This window comes from Nothoprocta perdicaria, unplaced genomic scaffold (assembly GCF_003342845.1).
Source record: "Nothoprocta perdicaria isolate Ctin4 unplaced genomic scaffold, notPer1 scaffold_82, whole genome shotgun sequence".
NCBI lineage: Eukaryota > Metazoa > Chordata > Aves > Tinamiformes > Tinamidae > Nothoprocta > Nothoprocta perdicaria.
The window spans coordinates 269220-279964 of NW_020456110.1; the positions used below are offsets into that span (position 1 = coordinate 269220).

Consider the following 10745-nt stretch of genomic DNA (forward strand, 5'->3'; position numbering starts at 1 on the left):
TTTCCCCAGGAACCCGATCTCATTCAGAGCTGGTGGCTCAGTTGCCAAATCTCTAATGAATGTTTTCAAACTGAGCTTCCCCCCCCCAACACTGTGTTCTGTTTTCACTATGTGTGTATGTTTATTGAATTAGAATATTTTACTCTCTGGAATAAAGATTTTTTTTTTCTACATGTAATCTTTCTTTGCTAAAGTGTAGGCCCTATAACTTTTCCAGGAGGCATAGTCTGTTTTTAACCTCTGTAAAGGTAGTGATTCTCCCCTGAAATGTTATTGCTAAAAATGTTTAAAAAAAAACAGCCAGAATAGTAAGCATTTGGCAAATTCAGAAGCATCTGCAAAGCGAACATACCTCAGGAGTGATGATCTTAGTTATTGGTAGGACTTCTAACTGCATAGTAATGATCCATTAAAAAACAGGTTGCAAAAATAGGTTCCTTTACAGTACGGCTGTACATTTGTAAAACTCCTTGMCAGTAGCACTGCAGATTCAAGAAGGTGCAGAGAATAGTGGACAAATACTTGGCAAATAGATCCATGGAGAGGTATTAAATTGGTAAAAGATATTGACAAAAAAAAAAAAAAAAAAAAAAAAAAAAAAAAAAAAAAAGGGAGGCGGGGGGGGAAGCCCACTTTAGAGCAATGGTGCCTTTCACCTGGAGATCATTTAGCCAATAGTTCAGCTGCAGATGGTGATGTGTAGCTCTTCTGTGGTATTATCCCCAGCCATGCTTCAATTGACCCCGGTTCTTTTGGCTATAAGATACTGAGCCGATGGACATGAATAACTGAGTGCCCTATGCTCATCTATTGAGTCTGCTTGTGGAGCCAGTGACAAACCTGAGCTAGAGCAACTGAAGCCCTGCTTGGAAGGTGTGTGACTGCACCTTAAACTTTACCTTGCTGMCTTGTTTTCTATTATCTGACTTTCTTATAGAGAAATAACTGATGTTAGTCTAGATGGAAAATCGGTCTGAACCAGTTCCACTATTTTTATGTTGCCAATAACATACAAGGGTTTGATAGACTCCTTTTTCCAGAGAAATATTTCGTACAGTGCAGTCCCAACAGCTGTTGCATAGTGAATGATGATCTGTGGCTGGAAAAGGAAGAGCAGAAAATATTCCTGCAGGATAGAAGAAGAATAGTGTTCCTATTGTATTCTTTCTGATTCCTACCTGTAGGTGGTATAGGAAAGGTTTTCTAAAATTTTGTGAGAACTAGCCATCCAAGTGCTGAAGTGTTTTTCCAAGGGCCCCTCCCTAAACAATTTCWATCACTATTATTTACATTAAATTTCAGTGCTGGACCATTTTAATCATTGCAAACTAGATTAAACTTGTGTTAGCACTGTAGTATAAGAAAAGCCAATACTTTTCTTTTATTATTATTACCTGTATATGAATAAGGCACTCTAGGCATCTTACAGTGTCTCCAGACTTCTAGTTACAGCCACTTTGAGGGAGGTCTTGCTGTATGCAGGGAATTTTGAGAAGAGCAGCTTGAAGACAAGCAGAACAGTGAAGAAAGCTTGAGCAGTTCATTGTACGTAGCTTGTCTGAACAAGTGCCAATGCATAGAAACATCCATTTGTGAGGACTTGGTGCTTGTAACTATCAAGGAATTGAATTGTTCTTGGAGTGGTGGAAGCATAATTTAAGAATAATAGAATGAAACTGATAAAAGAAATAGAAATTAGTCTCAGGATCATTCTAATTAGTCTCAGGACTATTCTAAGTGTGAGGTCAGGTGGACCGCAAGTCTCCCACGGGGAGACTCCCAGCATGTGAATCACTTAATACTGAACCAGCAAAGGTCTTGAATGCACTCAGTCATTCAGTGTCAGCACAGAGAAAGGCAGAGTGCTCTAACAGAGCTTTATTCACTATGCTAATATGTGGGATTCCTTTTTACCTTACAAAAAGTTATTCATCAGAGACACCTTGAAGTTAATATAAGCTCCTTGAAGCTTCCTAAGCTCCTTTAGAAATAATGATTGTGTGACTCTACTTTTGAACCAGTTTCTTTGCGAACAAGAAAACAAATTTCATCCATTGTTAAAACTCCCTCTACTCAAATATACTACTCTCTGCTTACCTTTGATTATAATGTTAATTAATAGAATTCCTATGCTATGCATATGATGAATATAACAATTCTCCTGTACTGTGACAAAATGTACGTTGATTGTGTACCAACAAATTTCTGTTCGCAAGGATTTAGGCAGAGCTCACATACAGTCTACAAGCCTCTGTATGTCTGATCGCAGAAAATACCGGGAGACATATATGAGGACAGATACACTGTCTCCATACAATTAGTCCCCATACAATTAGTGGGCCGTTATTGACTTTCCTCTCTGACAGCAAAAGACAGCTCAAATTTCCTAGGTGATAAGTTACTTTTGCTGCTTCTGGTGCAGCTAGCCACATATTTCAACTGAACTCTGAATAGACTTGTCCTGATATGTCAAGTTAATGAAGGTCAAGATAGGTGTGTTACCTTCGCTGCTAGGATGTAGCAGCCCCATTGCTCTATACTTACCAGCTCATTCTTTTTAGGATTTTTTTTCTTTGTGCCATCAAGTGGATGCTAATCGTTACTGCATCTGTAAACCAAAAAAAAAAAAAAAAAAAAAAAATCATAATATTTCACAGAACAAATAGTCTCTTGGGCTGTGTAATATTTCATAACATCTTTTCTGAGGAAAGACTTGATAAGTGGAAGAAAATTTAAACGAATAGTGACTAATAAAATAGAACAAATTCTGCAAGTTTCCTGAGACAGACTACCAATGTCAAATCAAAATTTAATATGAAGTCAAATAGATTGGATGTTTTCTCGAAGTAGAGAGCCCACACATTTAGATTTGGTTTGATAGTTTCTGACAAGAGGTATACTATACACTAAAGCAGAAATTATAATATAAGCATTTGTTTAGTGGAGCTCTTATTTTTATAAACAGAATAAAGTATCCTGATACACTATATTAAGTAAGATATCTCACTAGGACACACAGACCAAAGATCCATCTGCTGTTACTTGTCCACAGGATTCTCAGGATGCATCAAGCTCCAAAAGTTTCCTCAAATGTATTTTTCTCAGAGATTTTTGTTTAACTTTCTTCATTATTGCACCTTTTATTTTCCTTTGTTCTGATTTTTAAAAATAATTATTTTTTTCTTTTTTAATCATAGTTGTATTTTCGTAACAGATGAAAATAGCAAATGCAATTATAATTATGAGGGACAATAAATAATATCTGACTGAAACAGTCAGGCTACCACATTCATCTCAAATATATACAGAATAAACACAACAAATTATCTTTGGTTTTACTAGTCCTAATTTTTTCTTCAGTGATACTAGCTTCTTTCTATTAATAAGTTTTCTGAAAGRAGTTAGCTTTTTTAAAATGTTGTTTTTATTTCAATGCATGAATTAAATAATGCATGTGGCTGATTCCTGGCTTTTAGATTTTTGATGAAGCTTACTGTTAATTTACATTATACTAAATATGAAATTCAAAAGCTGTAAGATACTTTTTCTGATGCCTGCTAAGTAACATTTACTTTCAGATTTGGTTTTCTTCATCTACTCTGAATTATAAATTTACTTCTTTCTTTGAAACGCAGCATGTACATAGAGCTCATTGTKTCCATGAACAGTGCTGCAAGTAAATTCACTGCCTGAGATGTTAATGGAAAGCAATGACAGAGTGGTGCTAATTCAGCCAAACAAAATATAGCAAGCTCTTACCTCAAGTTACTCAAACCAGCATAGCATCCTTTTAGTCTGGAGTTATTTTAGATGATATTGGTATATTGTATGCAAAAGCTTGAGATATTCACAGAAAATTATAAGACTCATTAGCTAGCAATACAATTTATCTTCAAATATATTGCAGTCTTTCCTATCAGCCCTTGTAAACCACTTCTCAGTGAAGTGAAAGTTTTAACATCATGTGTCATTTCTTCTTTCTTCTGTAATATTATTTTCTTCTGTTCTTACTGAATGGCAGCTCTTCCTTCTTTCAAAAAGTACTTCAGGTAAAAGTCTTTTTCTTGCAGATGTCAAAGGTAACTACAAAACCAAAGTAGATCAATACCCTATGTTCCAGATGAAACAACTCCATTTTGGGGTCAGTGAGATCAATGCATTGATTTGGAAGCCTGAAATCCCACAGAAGTGTGTTCAGCAACAGCTGGTGGCACCGAGTATTAGGCCTCTGCGCCTGGATCTCWTATTGATTTTTAACACACATTTCAAATTAATTAGCTAAAACTTCTGTTCAGAATGAGTGATACTTGGACTATGTAATATTTGTGACTTGTCCCTAGATATTTTTCATGTGGTATGAATAGCCTGTGGTATTCTGAGTCCCATTTTGCTTGGCTGTTGTTGGACACATGGAGGGCTGTTGTATATGATAGGGTGTTACCCTACAGAAAGACAGTATTTCACTTACAGCATGCTTAGGATCTCATTGTGCTGCATAGTCACTTGTGATTTACTACAAACAATACATTTTAGTTGAGGGTGCCTGCAGCCATTCCTTTCTGCAACAGCAGGATGTGTCTTGGGCTATTCCAAATCCTCAGCTTATGTGATCAGCAAAGCCCCATGCCATGTGTTCATCAGAGCTATGCCAATTTAGCCTGAACTGCAAATAGAGTCCCAAAAGTTTTACARTTTTGCCTTTCTAATTTGGATATAAAAATACTCATAGATTCTACCCACAAGTTTAAGATAACTGCTGTGAGGCACATGTTCAACATCACATTAGGCACCATTTTATKTCTTTGCAAGGATATAGTTAGGTCAAAAAATTTCCAGAATTTGCTCTGAGAAAACATGTTCCAGTGATATATTAATATCTAGTCTGATTCCTGCTGAACTGATGAAGTAATTTAGCTCTTGTGAGCCCAGTGCCAATGCTGCAAGAATAAAAAGAAAGAGACTCACAACATTCATGCTTATACATCATCAACATGACCAGCACTATGTTCCCTCACTTACTGCCATTGTTTTTAGGACTGTGTGACAGTTTGCCCCTTGCAAATGTGATGACCCAGAGAGTGTTTTCCCTAAAAATAGGGAATTGAAGCTTCTGGCTGAGAAAATGAGCGTGTTCGTAGGCTACCGCTTGTTGATTTTAGCCACTCGTGGGTAATTCTGCTAGCTTTGGTAATGGGTTGTCAGCCCTGAGCAGACGGCCGTACACAGGCGCCGTGGAAGTTTGTTGGAGCTGTGTCTCGACGAGATGAATTCTAATGAATCTCGCCTCTACACGCCAGAGCTTAATCCCTATTCAAAAGGGATTAGTATTCAAATTTATCATAGAATCAAGAATGATTAGTGGTCTATCACATACAGTATGTCACCGAATATTCACCGGAAAGCTTGGGTCGCTGCATGTTTGTTTCTTAATTTTGTGATTTTCGCTCCGTTAGCGGAGCAGCCTTTTCTAGCCGTTGTCATTTGCCGTTAGAAATTAATGATACAAGTGTCTTGAGGAGCTAGTTAGGGAAAACTTTTGAGTCCGGCTGCTCTGCGTGACACTTTGCAGCTGTATGCTAATGACGAGAAAAGTTTTTCCTTTCCTAGGGGAAGGTCGGTGTGGATGCTGGTTGGGTGCATTGGCTCGGGAGATGTGGGCTTCATCCTGCCTGTCTAAAGGAGTTTCTAATGGGACATTTGATCACAAGCACATGCTGCAGAGGAAGGCTTGAAACAGAGCCTTTGACTGAAGAAGACTTGCTGCTATTGGCATATGGATAGTCCATAGAAATGCTCTTTTAATGTTCCTCCCCTTATAAAACAGTGCAGGCTGTTTTTTAAAAACTTCTCTGTTAAGCTTGAATCTTCTGAGAGATGGGGTAGAACTAGTTCAGAAAAGATTAGGAAAGGYAGTACAAGTAGGTAAATGCTTAGCATACTAGTTCAAATTGGCAGTGCTTGCAATTGTAAATGAAACAGTTCCTGAGGCCAGAATAACACTTAAAATCAAATTTGCCCACAAGAATCTAAAGCTCTGATAGTGTTTTGCAAGATTTGATAAAYGCATTTCGAGAGCACTTTCCTGTCCTCCCCTCCTGTCCATAATTATGTGGAAAGAATAGGAAAAATATTATCTCATAGCAGTAGGGGGTACTGAGCACAATTAAGAACAGTATTTTTCCCATTTCTATGTTTAAAAAAAWGTCAGGTAAAATATTATCTAACATAACACTTGTTAATAATTTCTGTGGTGGTTCCTGATTCAAAGTACATTGCGATCAATGAACAAACTGTCTTTGACCTCAAGTGTGTGAAAGATTCAGTTCTTAAGAAGGTTAAATAACAAGCAGAAGAGGGAGGAATGTTATCAGTGGAAAAAAAAAAAAAAAAAAAGGAGAAGAGAAGACAAAGCACCCACTTAGCATATGGATTGCTTTGTTAGAAAAAAAATCTCATTGTGAGCTTTTAAGAAGCAGCTCAGTGTTTATTATGTACATACTTGCATAATGTAAAAATAATGTAATATTTCCAAAGGGTTGCACTTCAGATCAATTTTCTCTTCTGCTAACTTGTAGATAGAATGATCTGGTTTCTGTTCMTGGTTTCTGTCCAGTACCTCACAGCTACATGAAACACACACACATATGCATATATTTTTGTGTGCTTGYATGCATCTATACGTATGTTTATATAGGTATATAAAAACTGCAAGCAAGGGGTGGTAGAGGAGAGCTAACAGTATGAATCAATGTTTATTCACTCTCTCTTCAGCTGGATTCAATATATACAAGGAAAAAAAAAGTTGCAAGGCAAACTTAACTGCATGAAAGATAAAACAAATGTGTAGATGTGATATGTCAGTAATGTGGTGTTATTTTCTATTTCCTTATATATAGTTTGGGGACTTGATGTTTCCTGATTTCAGACAATGGGAGCATTTGCTTTGGTGCCTTTTACTGCTTTCTCAGGCGTTTCTTGTCATGCTGGCATTATGTTTATAGATGCAGTTACCATAAGGCATTAATTGAAAGCTTGAATTTTCAAATATATTACATAAGTATTTAAAATCTTAGTGTGCACGTATATACTTAACTTTTATCAGCCAATAAATTAGATGTAGATTATGTTTAAAAATGTTTGTCAAAGTGAATCAGTAGTTTATACACAGAGAGGAAAACTGGGTGTTGGGCAGTGTTACTCTTTTACTTCATTGAGTGCCAGCTCCATTTGCTATCTCTCCACTTAATACCATTATTCTGAGGAAAATAAACTATTCATAGTCAGATCACCTAGTATAAATGAGCCTGCATCAGAGCGTATTATCATGTGGCAATATCACCTCTGCAACCAGCTAACTACACTGAGGGAACTGGGATATCTTGGTGAACTGGAAGCCATAAAAGCGGTGAGAAAACCTCTAGGAGGTGTGACATTCCTGTTATAACAAACCATGCTGGATCATCTTGGTGGTCACACAGAAGCCAAATAAACATTGAATAGGCATGTCCCATCCCCCAACATCTTCCATCAAATCCTGTATTAATTTAAATAAGAAATACTATACAGTGTGCTGGAACTGGGAAGYTGTTCCTTACCACTAGCAAGTGATTATTTCATACCTCAAAGCATAGAATTGGATTAGTTTATTTGCTTAGCTTTCTTGGTACAGTGTTCAGGTTGTGGAAAATGTCTTCTAAAAATCTAATGACTGATGGATATTTCAAAATAATGTTTCACTTGTGGAAGGTTCATGATAACAAAGTAGGAGGGAATAAGTAGTGCCAGGGGTCTAGGAGGAGAAAAGGCAATGAGAAAGGATTTCAGAAAGATTAGAGGATGCTGGCTCAGGAGGTAGTCTTTTTTTATTTTTTCTTTTTTTTCTGGAAATCCTGCCCTTCAGTAGCAGAGACAGACTGAATCAAGCATCTGGAAGATGAAGGGCTAAAACAGTGTGACTATGCAGTGAGGGTAGACTCTATGCACTGTTAGGCAGAATAACTGAAAAGGGCATATGGCCTGCAAGTGTTAATTGCCACCTTCTTCATTAGCCCCACTGGGAACAGATATTTTGATTCTTCTCCGGACTTCCATGGCTGGGGAGATGTGAGCTTCTGCTTTATGGGAACCATAGCAGCCAGAAAGGGGGAGGACAGCCAGGCTCCTAGAGCGAGAGGTGACCATTGGGGTGGCCTGTGGTGGATAAAAGGCAAAGCAGATATCTAACTCATTCCTAAAACCTGCTTTCAGAACACAGCTTACATGCCTGGCTAAAACTACCACTTGTGACCAGTAAAATCACTTAGCAGCTTGATGTCCGTTGCTGGAGGCTCATACCTGGCAAAATATGTTCTTAGCGCCTGCTGTGCTGCTGTTTTGTGAAATAGCAGCAAAAATATTGCACTGTCCTTTGTGCCCTCAGAACATCCTTGTTTGGCCTGAACAGCTCAGAGAATCTCATCTCTTCTGCTGCAGCAGTTTTCTTCCCCTTTCTAGTGCTCCTGAACGCTACAACCAAATAATACATATAGGGATTTAGCTAAATCCCTTTCCTGGGTAATTATTGATGAATCTTGGCAGTTTGGAGTTAGTATAGCTAAAAAAGGGAACGAAAGGAGAAAAGGCTTATAGCGAGGTCTTTTCTGACTCTCTTCTATACCTCAAAATAAGAGAAAACTTTGTAATTGCATGTTGCATTAGTTTAGAGGGGTAAAAGAGTAGCTGCTCTGAGACAGTCTGTGAAAGGGAGAAAGCAGTAAATCAGCAAAGTCAAACCCGCAATCCTATTTATCATCCAGTCAAAAAGTTTTACTATATCCTAATTACTGTCTTGTCTTCTCTCCTCTTGGGTCTGTGTGGTTTAAGCAGTAATCCTATTCCTTGTTTGAGGGATACCAATTTGCCTTACAGGTGCGTCACGTTGGTTTGCATACATTACTTAAGTCTTGGTAATATTACAGCATGTTGGCTCTGCAGCTGGCTCTGCTATTGCTAGAGCTGTTATGGATTATGCTGTCTCTGTCTCCTGACCAGGTATTAATAGAGTTTCCTCAGTAACCCACAGTGATTAATGAGATGAGAAGATAAAATACTCCACCTGCTGCAGCAGCCATGAAAACTGAATTAATGAGTAGGGAAAAAAAGGGGGAAAAGAGTCTCGAGGATTCAGTGTACTGTACAAGCCAGATCAGCTGCTTATTTGCCTCAGCTCCTAATGATGCTGTTTGCGAATGAGTTAGTGCTTCCTGAATTAGCACGCTAGCAGACAGTCAATCCAGGGAAAATTATGCATTACTACGATAATTGCTGTATACCATAAAAAATGCTTATCTATCTTCAAGACTGTAATCTTAGGAAAAACACCTTATACTCATTACTCTATTGTGTATTATTTAAGTAGAGTAAATTGCCTATAAAAGTACACAATGGAATAAATGCATTGATGAGAGTTTTAGTAGAGAATGTGCATCGGATGTAATGGACACATGTGAGTTTCCAGCATTTTGTTGTAAAATGAAGGACAGATCTGTTTTACTACAGTAAGTAGTTTTCTCTAATTACTGTAAGGTTGTGCTCCAAATGTGTGAGTATGTTGAAAGCATGAAAAAATATTCTTAATCATTATTTAAAATGTTATTTTATATTTATTGCTAAAAATTACATTTTTAAAACTTTAAAATTAGATCTGTTTATTTTCCATGTTCTGTTTAAATGAATATAAATCTTATCAATCCAAATCCAAACAGAATCCACAGGAGCTTTATCAAACAAATAAGCWGCCCTGTGTTCTCTTTACATAGGTCATCCTTTCAGCATATCTGCAGAGTAATCAACTCAACCTCCTGGACAGAGAGGAAATCCAGTGATTGAAAATGTAGTCACTACTGCTGTTGCTTATAGAAGTGAGGAATCTCAGTAGCCAGGTAGAAATGTAAAGATTTTTACATTTTAAAAGCTCCCATTTTAAAACTAGTTTATCAACTTCATCTACTTCAACTTTTCTTTTTTTTTTTTTTTTCCCTTCCCTCCCAGAGCTGCAAAGTTTTGAAGACATTGTTTGCAGCTGATTTTTGAAACCAACGCTTGCAGTTTTCAGTGAACAGTCAGGAACTGACATCTGCAAGCGAGAGTTCTCACACTCAGCTACTGACTGCCAGCAGTCTTTCCACTCTTATTTCCATGGAAACTGCTCAAGGAAAGTTTGTGGAAAGTTTATATTTTTAATTCCTTAGCCTATATTCACCCAGTCATCCAACACACAAGGATGAGAACTGGCCCACAGCATCCAGCAGAGTTTAATTAGGAAGGGTGCTTTTAGCAGTTGGGGTCTAACCCTGAAATATGATTTGAAATTTGTTTGGTGTAGCTTCCTGTTGTGATATTTTTACCCTTCTTTGGTTTTGTTTACCTATAAGTCTCAAAAAGTTTGTTGTGTGAGTTGCATAGTAGCCACTTTTTTATTTATGTGGAAACTAATCAGAGAAACTAATAGCAAGTTGTAGATCACTTAGATTTTATGTCCATTCTCTTGATACTAGCCACAGTGTAGCTCAAGGAAGATGTTATGTGTAGATATGGTAGCTATTCAGTTCAGAGTTTTGTTGTCGTCAAAAAGATGACACTGTACATCTTTCTAATGCTCTGAATCTGTTCTCTTTTAGCACAATATGTACGTGAAGTACTTTGGGCCTGAATCTGATTTCATCTCTTCCTTAATCTTATCCTATCTTTAATATATATTTTATAGT

At 37.4% G+C, this 10745-nt stretch overlaps 1 long non-coding RNA gene across 1 annotated transcript; it reads left to right on the forward strand.

Annotated features, from left to right (window-relative positions):
- The first annotated feature begins 742 nt into the window (after positions 1-742).
- On the forward strand, positions 743-10092 carry LOC112958195. The gene is made up of 3 exons (XR_003251380.1): positions 743-873; positions 9798-9920; positions 10030-10092. It is a non-coding gene; the product is annotated as an uncharacterized LOC112958195 (long non-coding RNA).
- The last annotated feature ends 653 nt before the right edge of the window (positions 10093-10745 follow it).